This window comes from Ambystoma mexicanum, chromosome 13 (assembly GCF_040938575.1).
Source record: "Ambystoma mexicanum isolate Mex_15411 chromosome 13, UKY_AmexF1_1, whole genome shotgun sequence".
Lineage (NCBI taxonomy): Eukaryota > Metazoa > Chordata > Amphibia > Caudata > Ambystomatidae > Ambystoma > Ambystoma mexicanum.
The window spans coordinates 205,368,597-205,385,502 of record NC_090938.1 but is presented as its reverse complement, the minus strand read 5'-3'; positions in this window follow the sequence as shown (position 1 = coordinate 205,385,502).

Below are 16,906 nucleotides of genomic sequence, written 5' to 3'. Positions count from 1 at the left end.
AGGCGTAGTGTAACCTGTGACAAGGTGTTGCAGCCGGGGCATTGCAATAGTCTAAGTGACTAGTAACCAAGGCTCCTATTACAACTTTACACTTGCACAGGGACATGAATGGACAAATCCTCTATATAGAATGGTGAATATGCTTGCAAAAAGTAGAGGAATGGTAAACAGAAAAAAATAAAAGTAGTGGGACACCGCTGCCGACCGTTCCCACTCACTTCAATCACTGCTGCCACTCTCAAAGTGCAGTGTGCTTTTCCCTACTTGCTTGTGTCCTAGCATATGACGCATGGTTGCGGGTGCGCTTTTCTTTTATGCTCTCGATGAGGAGTCTGCTTCACAATCGTGTCCTGGTCTCTGGTATCATGCTGCAAGCCTGCTGATCACCTCAATATACTGAGCATGAATTTTGTACTTTCTACCACAAGTCTGCTCTCAACATTATTTATTTTATTTATTTGCATTTATTAAGCACACAACAGCCCTCAGGCATCGCGGCACTGTTACAGAAAGCTTACTTACTTACTTATAAGTGCTTGAAAACATGCATACATACAACATTGAGTGTGCTTCTCTCTCTTTCCTCTCTCTCTCTCTCGCTCTCTCTCTCAAACAAGGCTATGCATTCCCTTCACTCGTCTACTCTCCTGCCTCATGCAGCTGCTTTTCACTATCTTCATGTCCTCTGGTCTTGTGAGGCAGTTACATGCCTGCTTTCCTCTCTCCTCGTGCTGCTCTCAAGGCAGAATGGGCCCCCTGTTGAGCTGCTACCCTCAAGACTCAGAGCCCTGCTCTCTGATCTTATCAGGAAAGGCTCCACATACCATTTGGCTGTATGCCCTCAAGGTGGAGTGAGATTATCAATGTCTTCATGTTCTTTGATCTTATGAACCAAGCCCAGGAATGCTATTCTCTGTGTTGTGTACCCTCTCAAAACTGAGCACGTGCTCTCCCATCTGCTCTCACTGTGTCGTGTTAACTCTTTGCTGCTCTCTGATAATATGAAACCGGGCTCGGGATGCTTTTTACTTGTGTGCTCTCAAGGATACTCAAAAAGGGGCACCCAGCTCTTCCCTGATCTCCCCGGGCATCAATAGATGTCAAACACATAAAGGATCAGGGCAATTCCGCATAATTAGCCACCCACTCAATTTTTCTATTTCCTCTATACAAGTTGTCCAATTCCTGTATCAATACAATAAATTAAAAACATGCATACACATAAACAATTGTAGGTGCCTAAAATTTATAGTTGAAAACAATGTTGCTCATTCACAAAATACAAGCCCTATGACTGCATTACTATAGCCCTAGTCATCCAGAATCGCCCACATCATGGGTGTGCTCTCGAGTGCTTTTAAGTGTGCCCGCTATCTGATCTTATGAAGCAAGCCCCAGCAATACCCATCTCTGTCCAGCTGGTCCTCTCAATACCGAGCTTGCCCTCCCTCTGTAGCTGATGCTCTCAAGGATGGGAATGATATCCCCCATCTCCCTCGCATGCTCTCTCTCTCTCTCTCTTGCTCTATCTCTGGGCAAACTCTTCCCTCAGGGCTGAGTCTACAATTCGCTATCAACCTGTGGTCTGTTGACACAAGTGCAAGCATGCGTGTCTCTGAGCTCCCAGGTTCATGTGCCCTCTGCCCTCAGCTGCTGCTCTCAAGGATGTGTATACTATGCTTTCTCTCTCTCTTTCTCTCTCTCTCTCTCTCTCTCTCTCTCTCCCTCTCTCTCTCCTCTCTCTCTTTCTGCCCCCACTCTCTCTCTCTCTCTTTCCTCTCTCTCTCTCTCTCTCTCTCTCTCTCTCTCTCTCTCTCTCTCTCTCTCTCTCCCTCTCTCTCTTCTCTCTCTTCTCTCTCTCTCTCTCTCTCTCTCTCCCTCCTCTCTCTCTCTCTCCTCTCTCTCTCCTCTCTATCTCCCCTCTCTCTGTCTCTCTCTCCTCTCTCTCTCTCATTCCCCTCTCTCTCTCCCCTCTCTCTCTCTCTCTCTCTCTCTCTCCTCTTTCTCTCCCCTCTCTCTCTCTCTCTTTCCTCTCTCTCTCTCTTCTCTCTCTCTATCCTCTCTCTCTCTCTCTCTCTCTCCTCTCCCCTCTCTCTCTCCTCCTACCACCTCTCCTCTCTATCTCTCTCCATCTCTCTCTCCCTCTCTCTCTTCTCTCTCTCTCTCTCTCTCTCTCCCTCTTCTCTCTCTCTCCTCTCTCTCCTCTCAATCTCCCCTCTCTCTGTCTCTCTCTCCTCTCTCTCCTCTCTCTCTCTCTCTCTCTCATTCCCCTCTCTCCTCTCTCTCGCTCTCCTCTTTCTCCCTCTCCTCTCTCTCTCTCCACCTCTCTGTCTCTCTCTCTCCCTCTCTCCCCCTCTCTCTCCTCTCTCTCCTCTCCCCCCCTCTCTCTCCTCTTTCTCCTCTCCCCCCCTCTCTCTCCTCTTCATTCTTCTACCCTCAAGGTTGAGTCTACGCACACTCACTCTTCTGCTGCTCTCAAGGCACCTCGTGCTACTCTTTGCTGTTGCTCTCGGAATAACAGAAGTAGGGCTGAGCTTGCCCTTGACATTTTTTTGCTCTCAAGACGGATGGAGCTTTTCAGTCTTTTCCCGTCCCTGCTCTTTTGGCCCCGCATTCTGTTCTTACGCTGCTACTCTCAGGGTAGAGCCTACTATGCTTTTTCTTGCTCCTCTCTGATCTTATAGTTCTGCATCTCCAAGTCTTCTCTGATCTTACACCCTCCTCTGTTGCTGTTCTCTGATCTCATGAAGCGGGGTCCGGCCTAGTTTCTTTCTCGTGTGGTGTTGCTCGCTGATCATTTAAACACCACAAAGCCAGATCTTCTATCTTTTCTCTTGCTTCTATCCACTGGCATCGCCAGGAATCACTTTTAGGAGGGCGGGCCACAGACAAAATTACGGAGGGGGCACCTATAAAAGGTCAATGTGTGACGTCAGAAGCACCTCTGCAGAGAATCTTTTGTGCACACCATCTAGCACACCACTATTGTGCACCTTCCCACCCATCGGAATGTAGGCACTAAACCATTAAGTCACTAATGACCCTTCATTAGCACTTTCATGCGCTACATTCTGATTGGAGGGGCTGCTCTTGGATACAGGGTGACTTAACAGCTCTTCCTTGTTGTGTGGCAGCATTGATTGTGGCCCTGTGTGTGTGCTGTGCTGGTGCACACAGCACTGCAGACAGTGCAGAGAAAGTAGCCCAGCTGCGGTAGGGCGGGCACAAGGGGGGGACCCAGGATTTCAGAAGAGGGCCCCGCCCCCCTCCATCGACTCCACTGCTTGTATCTACTGTCCTGTTGCTCCCTGGCCTTAGGAAACAGGGTTTAGAATACTTCTTTCTCTCTGCCCTGCACCTGGTGCAGCCTTCTGGACTTTGGAATTAATGCCAGGGCGGGAAACCCTCTTCTTTCTCTCTGTCTGCTCTCTGATCTAATGATGCAAGGCTAGGGGCGCCATTTTGTCTCTTCTGATGCTCTCTGATCTCCTAATACAACGAGGAGAATGTGTGCCAGAATGCATCTGTGAGCTTATGCAATCCTCAGCATTTTTAACTGATTGCTCTGAGAAGCAACGGCGTTTTCTCTTTCAGAAAGTGGGCTCTGCTAAACCAGCCCCACTTGGGGGGCTAGGGGGAGAGGGGCTTGCTCCATGCTGGAAAGTATAGTGCATACAATTACTCAGCTGTGCCCTGTCTGGTGAGACGCCAGCAGCTGCAATGCGAATTTGGCAGCCACAGAGTAACATGTGCCTTCCTAAAACAACTGCTGGAAGCACAATGCATTCCTACAGCAATGATGCGCGTGCAAAAGTGCCGGCCCCCCATGGTTCCAGCAATCTTTACCTGCTTTTCCTCATTGCCATCGGCCAGTTCTTCCTTTAACTTCACAAATTAGCAAAGGGGGAAGTACAGTTAACAGTGCCAAGGCCCAATCTGATATCATTTTTATTATCCACTCGATTACAGCTGTGATCTGCAGCTGAGAGCCATGTGTGTTCCAACCACGGCAGATGGTGGCTTGCCCAGGAAGCCCGTTGTATTCTGCTGGGAAACTGTAGAATGTGACAGGCTTCTTCTAGGAGTGCAGTGGGGGCCGGAGGCTCTAAAGGAGTCGCTGTAACATAACAGGGAAGCCACACCGGGGAGCTGATCACTGGAGTTCTTCTGACCGGGGTCCGGGGCAGTGGTAAGGATAGTGTAGCTACGAGAGGGCCAGCACATGGGAGAAGGCGCCAGTCATCTTGGACGTGCCAGGCTCCCACTTCTTTCCTGAGAGACCTCATATTGTTCTGCAGACAAAGGAGTTTATATCACAAGGAATAACCCTTGTTATAGCAGCAAGGTTGTGCCCTTTACAGAAGGCTTGGAATGTGGCAAAGGACCTCAAGGGGGTGAGAACCCCCCTTACTGGAATCATTTTCTTGCATCCTCTTGAAGAACCCCCTTAAGAAAACCTTAGACTTACTTGAAGAATCTTTCACTTGAACTTTGTTGGAGTAAAAAGCCCCCCAAAGGCCCATTCATTTGGTGGAGACAAAGACAGAGGACATTCAATGAGGATGCAACCCCCTTACCCCCAACCATCTCTGGGGAACCATTGAGATGACATGCCGAAAGAAAGCCTGACTGCTGCTGGATACTGGTATCAAGGGCTCTGCCTGCTGAAGCGGCCGTCCTGCCAGTGTCCCTGGCAACCTCACTGACACAAAAAAAAACAGAAGACAGACTCGCCATTCTTCAGGGACCCGGTGAGCCCCGGGGACCTGCAGCACCCATGGAGCCGAATGAGGTTGGCTCGCTCTGACATTTTGGGCCTCTTTGGGATGCTGCATGCATTCTGAATGCCTTTGAGCCACTGCAAAAGACCAACAGAGCATTCTCAAACTTTGAACCTCTTCAAGCTATGGTGACCCTAATATTGCTGCCTGTTCCAAGCTTCTAACCAGAAGCTGCTGTTGCTTGTCAAACCACAATGCATTGTTGGATGCAGTCGAACAGCTCACTGCTTAACTGCATCTCCACTTTCTTTCACATCAAGACCCTGTTGAGCTTTCGAGCTACAGCGCCTCAACGTTACCTGCCTGTCCCAAGCTTCTTCAAACAATGAGCCATTGCCGGCTGTAGGACTGCAGCACTTTACTGAACACTGCCAGCCCACCATCTTTAACCTGACTCAAAGCATCTAGTCTATCTGGTGCTGCTCTGTTCAGAGGAGAGGTGCAATCACACTCCTCTCTATCTACTACTACTCTCTGATCAGAGGAGAGGTGCACTCACACCCCTATCTATCTAGTGCTACTCTATGATCAGAGGAGAGGTGCACTCACACTCCTCTTTATCTACTGCTACTCTATGATCAGAGGAGAGGTGCACTCACACTCCTCTCTATCTACTACTACTCTCTGATCAGAGGAGAGGTGCACTCACACTCCTCTCTATCTAGTGCTACTCTATGATCAGAGGAGAGGTGCACTCACACTCCTCTTTATCTACTGCTACTCTATGATCAGAGGAGAGGTGCACTCACACTCCTCTCTATCTAATACTACTCTCTGATCAGAGGAGAGGTGCACTCACACTCCTCTCTATCTACTGCTACTCTATGATCAGAGGAGAGGTGCACTCACACTCCTCTTTATCTAGTGCTGCTCTGATCAGAGGAGAGGTGCACTCACACTCCTCTCTATCTACTGCTACACTATGATCAGAGGGCTGTGATCCTCTCTCTTTAATTTCACTTTCTGATCAGATGGATGTGAAGCAATGGGGTGCCTGATTTCTCTGTTTTCACTCTTTGATCAGTGGGCTGTGAAGCTGTGCACACACACACACATCTCTCCTATTGCCTGGAACAGCTGTGGTGCAGTAAAGAGCCACATATTACTTCTCCCTCAGAACAGGCTGTGGAGCATGAGCAGTGTCTATGGAGGCATGGAGCAGTGGGTTATTATATTTGTTTGATGTAACCAGAGGGAGGGCTGTGGAGGGCTGTGGAGCTCTGAGTTGGTTTCTCATTAAGTCAGGTTAGCTGAAAATAGCTGACCTCTCTTTTTCTCTAGGTTACTCACTGATGGTGGGGGCGGATGAGACTGGAGAGCTTAGCTTCCCCCTCTTTTTCTCTCGACTCTGCCCCCAGAAGGTTTGGGGCAGGTTTACTGACTCTTCCCTCATTTTTTTCATCTATTGTTCATTTATAATGCGCTTAATACCAGTGAGTGGTTACTAAGCGTGGGATCGGGATTTGAACCTGTGTTGCACTGAGTTTTCTTGCTTCCAAGACAGACACGTTGCCTCTGAGCTATCCTTTCTCCCCATCCTCATCTTACCTGCTCTCTGGTGAAAGCTGTGGAGCAAAGGATTCTCCTGGTGTTCTCTGGTTAGAGTGCTCTGTAGCAGACAAGAGCTGGCCTCTTTCTCGGAGGCGCAGACTCTGGCGTGTGAGAGGTTTTCAACCGCTCCAGCTGTGAAAATCTAGGGAGGGGGCAGATCACCCATTGTAGATGGCCACCTATGCACCATCGATTCTACATGGGCTGTGAATCGGCTCTAATACTCCTTGACCTTTTCTTTGTCTGCTCTGGTCTCAGGGTAGAGTAATTATGTTCAGCGGTGATCAGACAAAAGCACAGCCATCAGTTGTACAATGAAAGAGCATTTACATACTAGTATTACATTCCCAGCTGTTGTCACACACCTTTACCTCAAATGGAGCAAATGAAGAAAGAAAACTTTAAAGACCTTGTTTTTTTTGTTTTTTGGCTTTAAACTATGGGATTTAAACGTCGCTTAAGAGGTATGACATGATATGATATGGTATTTATAAGGCGCCTGTACACACGTGTTTCTAGGCACCATGAAGTAGACTAAGTTAATAAGTAAAATCTATTTCGAAAACAAGAAACCACCAAGTTAAAGTAACTTGTCATATGTTTAGTTTTTGTGGGAATGAAATTTGTATTCACATTTTCAATATCATTAAGAGACATTAATGTCTGACGAAATGACCAAGAGCAGGTGATGTTATTTGGATAAACATATCAGACATCCCACGCTGGCTAATGTGAGATGAGGTGAGAGGCATTGCTTTTAGGACCCAGCAGATTGCATGCTGGCACAAATTATTTGGTGTGTGTTATACTGATAAAATAAAACTACCAATACTGTATACCCATTACAGAATGTGGTGTGATAACAAGCCAGACCTTGCCAAACATTCGTCCTTTACCGAAGACAACTAAAGATACAATAAGAACATTTGTAGTGTGAAATGTGCACATTTCAACACTGTGCAACCAGGAAAGCTGGACTCACAGCTGGGCTTCACTTTTTCACAAGTGTATGTGATACAGGGACTTCCTAAATGAATCTTATTTACTTATATCGATACTCTGTTGTATATATAAGCAAAAGCGGCCAGATAGCTTCGGGTTAGGTGCACTATATAAGCAAATAAACTAAACTAAACTTTAGCTGCCAACATTGGGACCACGTAGAAGTGATTCTGGGGCATGTGAAATGCATAGGAAGCCTCACTCAGCATAAGAAGCCTCACTCAGCATGGTGTAATAGACTAGAGTGTTTGATATGATATCATATGGCATTTATAACGCGCCTGTACACAAGTGTTTCTTCATGTATAATGAGTGTTTCTCCAGGTATAATAATAACATGCTTGATTTATCGAGTGCACTTCACATGGATTGCTCTTTAGCTTGATCGTTGCTCGAGGCGCCGTGGCTTGTGAGCCTTGGCTTGTGAGCCTTGGCAGCCTCCGAAGAGAAAACTTCAATACATTGAGGACTACAGTGTTTGGCTGGTGGGGGCCTTGCCTGGGCCTTCACTGGGCACTGAGCATGCCGGTCTGATGTTATTCCTCAGCCTGTCGGCAGTGGGCATGGGGGATCTCCTCCTACACAGTGCCCGCATCGGGTGGTAGAGAAGAAGACGTTCATTTTAGGAATGAGGGCTGCTTGCCTATCCCTGAGGCGCACTACCTCTCCGCACAATGCTTCCGTTTTTCTCCACTCTCTACCACCATCCAGGACATGTGGGTGCAGCTTCTGCTCCCACTTTTGCCTGCTGCCTGCTGGGGGACTGTTGGGAATAGCACCCCTAGGACCTAAGCCACTAGCAGCTGCATTTGCTGCTTGCCTGTCCCTTCCCAGACAGGGGGCCGGGGGAGCCAGGTGTCAACTCAATGTCCTCACTGTCTAGGCCTCAGAAGGATTACACGATTCTCTGGTCGATTCAAGATCCATACTTGTGACTCGCACATTGCTGCATAGAGTTTGTTGCAGGAGGTGCATTAACCAACTCATGTACATTACAAATTATGTTCAAATGATCTGTTCAGTTGATTATTTGATGAGAGATGAAATTTAAGTATTGACATATGAGAATTGTTAATTTGGAGCAGGAAATTGAAGTAAAATCAAAATGTAATGCAATGCAACGTAATTTAACTGGGTTTTGTATAGCTTGACTTTTTCCATGTGTGTGGCCTACAAAAATGGTGGATGCAGGCTTTGAATTATTCCTGACTTTTCTCATTGATTTGTCAAGCAAATTGTAGGTGCACACCCCCTTATCATAGAGCCATGTATTTACAACGTAGTATCGAACAGTTTTAAATTCAATTTAGGGTGCAGGGTAGGAATACTGACCCTGACACAGGGTCTTAATAACTAACTGAAAAGATAAGAGTCCAATCTATAGACCCTCCCATCCCCTGTACACCCAGATACTGACAACAGTCAACACTTTCAAGTATCATGCTGTACATTCAATTAAGAGATCATGAATTATATAATTTCAATATTGAAATCTTCAAAAAGTTTTTTATTCAAAAATAATTCCTCGAGGAGGCCAGCATACAAAGTTTGCCCGCAACACATTTCGGGGATTCTGTTCCCCTTCTTCAAGAGCAATTGACACTATAAAAAGGAAATAACTATAAGGATTTGATAAGCGAAACAACTGATATTCCGATAGAGAAAAGAGAAATGCATAAAACACTTAAGTTTAAAAATGATTGTGTGAGATTATATCTGATCCATAATAGATCCCAATGCACTTGTGTATTAAAAGACAACCCAAGAGTGGTCCCTGATATCCATAATCACAGTATCGAAAGTTTACGGAGTGCTAATTTGATACCATGGTGAACCAAAGTTGATATGAGAAGGATTTAAAGGCTCAACTAAAGAAATAAAGCAAAAATACCCCCTCTTAAGGAGCCCCATATATGTGAAGTGATACTCCCTTTAATACCAAGTATTCAGAGGAAATAGGGGTCAAAGAAAGTTAAAAATAAATAATGAAATGAAGCCACTGAGCCTGGTGCAAGATTCCCTATCTGGCCTTGTATTTGTAGGTAGTACCATATGCACCTCATCAGAGGACAGGCTCTGCCTGAATGGTGTTGTAAAAATACATAGTGAATACTCTGGTGAAAGTGTTGGGATATAGCTATAGCGCCCTAATCAGTCACAAGCTAGGATACCTCTTACCTAACACTTCTTAATGCGTGAAATGTAAAATCAACAGTGTTCCAAAGGTTCAGTCAGACTTGGCTGCAAGTAGTCCTCAGCAGTACTTCAGCATCATGTCCATGTACCTATGAGTGAATACAGCAGTCTAGTTAATATCCCTGCACGTCTTAGTGCTGACATGTAATGAGGACATGGTCCAGTTGCTCGTGCCTAAACGCACGCGCTATGCAGACCTGGATGGATTCTAAAGTATGGCCTCACCTAAGTGTTCATGTGCGAAGTCGTAGGAAGATGTGTTAAGTGTTCGGTTTGAAGCGGGTTAGCCGAAGCGTGGATTAATAGCAGCCCGTACGGGTAGCCAGAATGCCACTGAAGCCTGGTTTGTATCTAAGGAACCATGGCAACTGCAGCTGCAGAAAAACAGGCATGACTATGCAGCCGCGGTTTCGGAGGATCCCAACGAGAACTATGGGAAACATAGTCTAAACTAGGTAAAGGCGATATAGTATAGATTGCACCCTCAGATCTCGCAATGTAGTGTGTCTACTGCCTCAAAGAACAGGATTCTCATATGAAGGATATATGCCCAAATCTACAAGCCAGGTCAGATCTGAGTTTTCTTTTAAAGAAACAAAAAGTTAATGTTATTCTGCACAGCTAAGCCTATTTATTTACATGAAAACTGAAAAGCGGGGTTCCAGCCTGTATGTTCAATCTACTGGTATCATGTCCTTGGCCAATAGAATCTCTGGAGATGGGAGTACATGAGAAGTGTACACACAAAGCTGTGCTGAAACACAAATTGTGGAAATTTCCATTTTAAGGTTAAGGGGCTATCACTAGAGATAAACGTCATATAGATCCCTCTTGGTTGACCATCAATCATTACAATATGTATTTTGCCCTCAAAATTGTATCTCCAGAACACAGGCTAATGTTATTGTACATTTCATTCTTAAACAGTGAAATGTCTAAGATATTATATTGAAAAACATTGTCATATGTATTTGTACAAACAATTCCTTCCCCAGAGTATTATGCACCCATGGGTGCACTCCTCATCCTCCTATACTGAATGATCCTTCAGTTCTAAAGCATTCAATACATTATTTTACTATATTGCAAGTGTAGGGACCACTAGGAGAATAGACAATGAGCTCCTAAGCCCCTTATGTCTATCTCAAGGGTGACCACTAAATGGACTGTTAAATGCAGAAGGTTTCTATTAAACCCTAAAAACTCCAGAGACGATGTATAATATGTATCCTACAGAAAAAAAATCAGGCTAACCACTTTGTTAATTCCTTTAGGATATACAGGGCCTCATTACACGGAAGGCGGTAACCATGGCGCTATTAGCACCATGGTTGCCGCCGGTATTTTACAGAGTCCGCCATGGTGAATGGCAGAATTACCACCCCATTCCAAGGTGTGCGGGGCGGTAATTCCCCATTCACCATGGCATTTCCCCATTCGCATTTTTGCCCCTATAGGGCTCAATGGGAATGGGGAAGGCAGTAATTACGGTACCGCAAATTGCGGTACCGTAATTACCTCCAAGGTCCCTTTGCGGGTCCCGTCCTTAACGGCTGGTAAAACCAGCCGTTACGGTAGGCACCCGCAAAGGGACCTCGTAGTAAGGCGGTAAGGGATTACCGGTACCGGTACCCTTACCGGTACCAGTACCCTTACCGGTACCGCTAATCCCTTACCGCCATCCGTGTAATGAGGCCCCCAGTATCCAGTCGATGTATCCAATACTTTTCCCTTTGTAACAGTCATAAATTGAAATCACCCCCTATTTGGGGGCACTGGACTACTTCCAATACCATGAACTGCATCTAGGCAATTGTATGATTATGTTTATTAAAGTGTCTAGCCAACAGAAATTTTGTGTTTTTATATCTCACATTGTACTTATGTTCCGTCCATCTTTCTTCTACTGGCCTAGTCGTTTGGCCCACATATAGTTGACCTCAAGGGCATTTGATCATATACATGACCCCATCTGTCAAGCAGGTGGAAAGGTCCTGCAGTAAAATCTTCTGGCCAGTGTGAGGATGGGAAACAGCCCTCCCCTTCAATACGTTATCACAATGCCCACATGAGAGACATGGATATGTCCCCTTCTTTCTTGCACACAAAAAGGTTTGTTTTTATTTCTGTGATCTCTCGGCTCATACTAACATTTCTCTCAAGTTAGAGCCCCTTCTGTATGCCACATGGGTGGTGTAGGAAAAAGCTTCTGTAATACTGGGTCAGGATGTTGAATCTTCCAGTTTTTCTTCAGAATGTTGTTAATCTGAAAACTGTCTTGAAAACTTGACACAAAGAGTGGAGGTACTCCTCAACTTTTATGCCTTGAGTGAAAACGAGTCTCTTTAGGAATCAACTCAGCTCTGTGATGTTATGTGCATCATCCAGGACCTCGTCCCGATAACCTCTTTCCTTGAATTTGTCTTGGAGTTCTGAGCATTCGGTGTCTAGATATACTGGGTCAGAGACTATTCTTTTCAGTCTTGACATTTGTCTATAAGGAAGGCTTTTCATCATGGCTCTGGGATGAAAACTGGAATAATGCAACAGATTGTTAACATAAGTAGGCTTATCAAAGGCCATTGTGGTCACCAGTCCATCCTTTATTTCTAGGGTGACGTCAAGGAAATTCAATCTGGGTAATCCAATTTCTAAAGTGAATTTGACACATGCATGTATCTGATTATGGTACTCAAAGAAGGAAGTGAGTTCCTATTGTGTCCCACACCAGATTCCAAAAATGTCAACAATGTATCTCCGCCATATCAATATTTTATCTGTGCAGGGTGGATGATCTAGGAGGAATTTTTTCTCAAAATGGTACATAAATATATTGGCATATGCTGGGGACATTGCTGATCCCATCGATGTGCCCGATGCTTGGGCATAGAATGTTCCTTGGTACTAAAATAGTTGCTGTAAAGAATGCTGTTCAATAATTTGATAATGAATTGTTTATTGGGTCTGACTTCCTTAGAGTCTAGACAGATCCATTCTATTGCGTCAATTCCTTCAATGTGGGGGATCGATGTGTAGAGGCTGCATACATCTAATGAGAAGAGTAAGCAGTCTGATGACATGGCTGTTACTTCTTTGAGACAATTGAGAAAATCAGTGGTATCTCTCAGATATGTTGGGATTGCTTGAACTAGTGGTTGCTATATTTTGTCCACATAAATGGCCAGGAGATCAAAGACAGAATCTGTGCCTGCTACTATTGGTCTTAATGGCGGTTGTGTCTGATGTTTATGAATTTTCTGTAATCCATTAAAAGCAGGAGTTATTGGAAAGTGATTGGTAAGATAATTCTTGTTTTCTTCACTAATCCAATCGTGTTCAAATGCATTATCAAGTCTTTGCAGTATCAGTGTTGTTATCTCATTGACTGGATCATGATCAAGCGTTATATAGGTTGATTCATCACTCAACAGAGACACGCAACTTTCATGATAAAATGATGTATCCATCACTATTATCGCACCTTCTTTGTCTGCTGCGTTTAGTGGAAGCATTTCATCCCAGGCTAACATCTCAACCTGTTCTAGTTGGAAGTTCTTAACATTAAGTGGCGATGTCCTTTGTTAGTTAATTTTTTCAGTAATTCTAATTCAACTTTCTTTTCATACATGTTAAAGACAGGAATTTGGATTTGGGGGTCAACGAGACTCTAAAGTCTCATTTCCAATCGATCATCCACTTCCCCAACATCTTCCATTTGTGGTTGTGAATCAGACTTTGAGGCGTATTTTGCATAGTAATTTATGTAAATGAATGTTTTCCTCAAACAGGGTGGTGTTACAGGTTGGTACAAAGGAAAGGCCATGGTTAAGAGTATTTAGTTGGCCACTCATTAGAGTTTTACTCGATATGTTAACCACTATGTTGTCAACTACTGGCAGAAACATAAGTTACACAGTGACCACCTTGTCTGCTTTGCAGACAGAGAAGAACCAGAGTCCAGGCCTCAAAAGAGTATTTTTAAAGCCTTCACACATTCTGGGAGGTGGGGGGAATTCGCCACCACACCTGTAAAAGAGATGAGGAAGATAAATACTCACCTGTGCGAAAAGGGGAGCCCAAGGGAAGTGACCCAGAGAGCCCACGGTACCACAGGGGAGAAGAGACCAGACCCCATCATTCTGTGCACGATTCCAGTCTCATGGAGGCAGGGAGCACCTAGAGGACAGGGAGTGGACCACCAATAGTAGCAGCTCTGAGTCAGAGGGCAAATGGACTCAGGTGCAGTGAAAAGAGAAGGCTGCCACACAGAAGAGAGGTCTTGTAAAAGACCCAATTCTGCAGATAAAAGCCATCAGAAGCTTTATGACACCATATCACAAAAATGACAAATACTCAGTATGGCAGCATTTACAATCGTATGACCAGATAATTATGTCATTTGGCATCAAATATTATCACAATTCCATTAGTTTGTCAAATGGACATCCTCCCCGGAATACTCTAGCTTCTTTGCAGGACTGGAGGATCAAGATCACCAAAGATGGTCTCCTATAAGGCGGCCATCTTAAAGCATTTCTCTGTGCACAGGAACCCGCAGGAACCGGAAAGATGGCCTACAATCTGCAGTGTGGAGAAGACCAGGCACCCAGGGAGTTTGTGCAAGAACTGAAGCAGGTATTTGTCCAGACTTCTAGATGGGTGCACACAGTAGCCGGGAGTTAATTAATACTTATTTCCATGCACTCCCAAAATACATAATGACCCAACTGGTTAGGGGCTTCAATTAATGTAGGACTCTGGATTGGGTGGTGGAATAGGCCACCTGCATTTATGAAGTCCAAAAGCCATCGAAGAACAAAAGTAACCCCCAAAACCCCAAACCGTCAAACACCCCCGCTGCTGCAAAGGTGGCGGAGGTGAAAAATACCCCCATTTTGGACTTGGAAACAGGGGGTAGGGGGGCTAAAAATACTACTCCCACTAATCATCAGAATGAGAGGCAGAGGAGACCCTCTGATCCATCACAATCGGGTAGTAGCCAGGCAGGGGATCCAACCAACTCTTTGCCTGTCCCTCCCACCTATATCAGCCCTAGGTACATGGGCAGCCGACCCATCTTGGGGTATGTCTGGACTCCACCGGCAAAAGGGTGGGGTCAAATCAGGTAAGTACTGCCCCAGGAAACCTCCCTCAAAACTTCCCTCAGAACTTCCCTCCGGAGGTAAGAAATACTCTACCATTCAACTTAAGCTTCTTTCCCAGATACCCTCCAAACCCCAATTTCCAGAACAATCCTCCTCTCTCTCCCCGCTTTCAGGACAATAGATCCCCAAATCAGTGAGAAGGGAGACCAAGGATGGAGGGTTATCAGGAAAACCCTCAGTACCCGAGTTACTCTGGGAGAAGGGACAGCTAACCTTTCCAAGAGCCTCAAAGGTACGAATCTAGACCACCTTACCAACCAGAAAGGATGTCTCAACTGGAGTGCCAGGTCTAAAATTTAACACAAGACCTGGATCGCATGTTGAGGGCTCAGAAGAATCCTCAAGTGAACATGGCCACCCAGAACAGCTCAACACCCAGGTCTGGGGCCCCGGAGCAATGACAGGAAAAAAGCTCTGACAACCAGCAGGTTCTATCGGAGGGAAGCCAGGGGGAATGGGGATGCAAAGCCCTAGAGGAAACTTCCTTTTCGTCTGAGAAAACCCCCTGGAAACTTCTGAACCTTAACATGAATTTCCTACCCCCTAAAAGCAGGAACCTAGGGACTACGAGGGTAAGTAGGAGAAATCAAGGGCCAAAGAAACCCCCTTTTTGTGGAGGAGGTCCACGTCATCCCGTTTGAAGAGAAAGAATCCCTGGAGAATCCACGGAAGAACATCTTCTCTTTTAGGGGTGCAGGGGCCCCTCCTGAGGGAAAATGGTTCCCAAAAGACCATTATTTAGACTGGGTAAGTATGGAGACTGACCCAGAGCAACCAATTCTTAAACCCCCACAATGTCACCCAGATGACCCCGAAAGCAATGAGGGATCATCCCCCCAAACAGGTTCAAGCAACTGTCTCCAGGAGAAGGGGCAGCAAAGAATCAGGGGTAAAAGGGGATTTCCCAATCCTACAGACATCTGGGTGCAACATTTTCTTTTCAGATTACCAGACTCTGACACAGAAAACTGATCACACAGTATCGCAGTTCAATATAAAAAAATTAACTGCAAGCTGGCACAAAATTCACATTTTCTTTGCCCGCTTGTAGAGAGGGAAGTAAGATTTTACGCTTCCACCAAAGTACAGGGTCAGTGTGCATTTTCAGCACTGGTGGATACTGGATCCCAAGCCAGCCTCCTGTCAAAAAGGGCCTTTGACCAAATGAATTGAGGAAGGGCGGAGAGTCATCAAATTCCCCTCACACCTCTTCCAGGACAACTCAAAAACTTTGATGGAAATCATATTTCCGTCGAAGGGACTTTGGATCTGGAGATCAAAATTGGGCGACATAGGGTGAAAGACCCGGTAATAATCGTCACTCCAGAGGGCACACCTTGTCTACTGGGAAATTACCTCCTCTGGAGGTTATCACCTCTGATTGACTGCATGAACAAGGTCCTCTGGACCCAAACTAACCGGCCGATCTAATTGAAACAAAGTACCAATTACGAAAGTTTAAATGGCACATGCCACATGATTGAACAATGGTCTGAGCAAATAGAGTTTCCCTTTAGGAACAATCAAGTTCCAGACATCACTGTCATCTCATGGGAGAACAAACTGGTGGTGGGATCCCTTCTCCATATTTGAAAATTAACCTTCCACCCAGTTTTAAATGGCACTCCACACTGGAAGGAAATGCTCTGAAATTTGATACCGATCCACAATCTAAAGAAAACCCAAATCCCATGACAAAAGGTGAAGAAAAACTAGATCAAAGCTTGTCTGACATCCAGAAAAAGGGTGAACAGCTGTTTCCCCATTCAAGTAAATGGGGGAGGGAGCCTGTTCACGCCAGAGTATGCTTGGATAACGGAAGAAGCTTTATCAGCGGAGCATTATTCAGGAAACTCCCAAAAGATCAGACCATTCCCACATTTAAGTTGATTGATAAGTGGGAAATGGGCATCGAAACTTCAAATTCCAAATATATCCTGCCTAGCAGGTGCATGCTAAAAATGTCCATTGGCCACAAAAGCATAGAACATAATTGTTGGGTTGTGAGAGATGTTCCCTCCGCCTTTTATTTAGGCAGTGACATTCTCAATTGATTCATAATTAGTTTGGACCTAATTAATTACAAAGCCTGGTCCCACCTGGCGGTTATCCCCATGGGCTTTGACAACACTGAGAAAGCATTTTAGTCAGCTCAATTTCTGCCGTATGCAGTTGAAGTTCAAATAGGAGAAGAGGTCACGATCCCAGGAC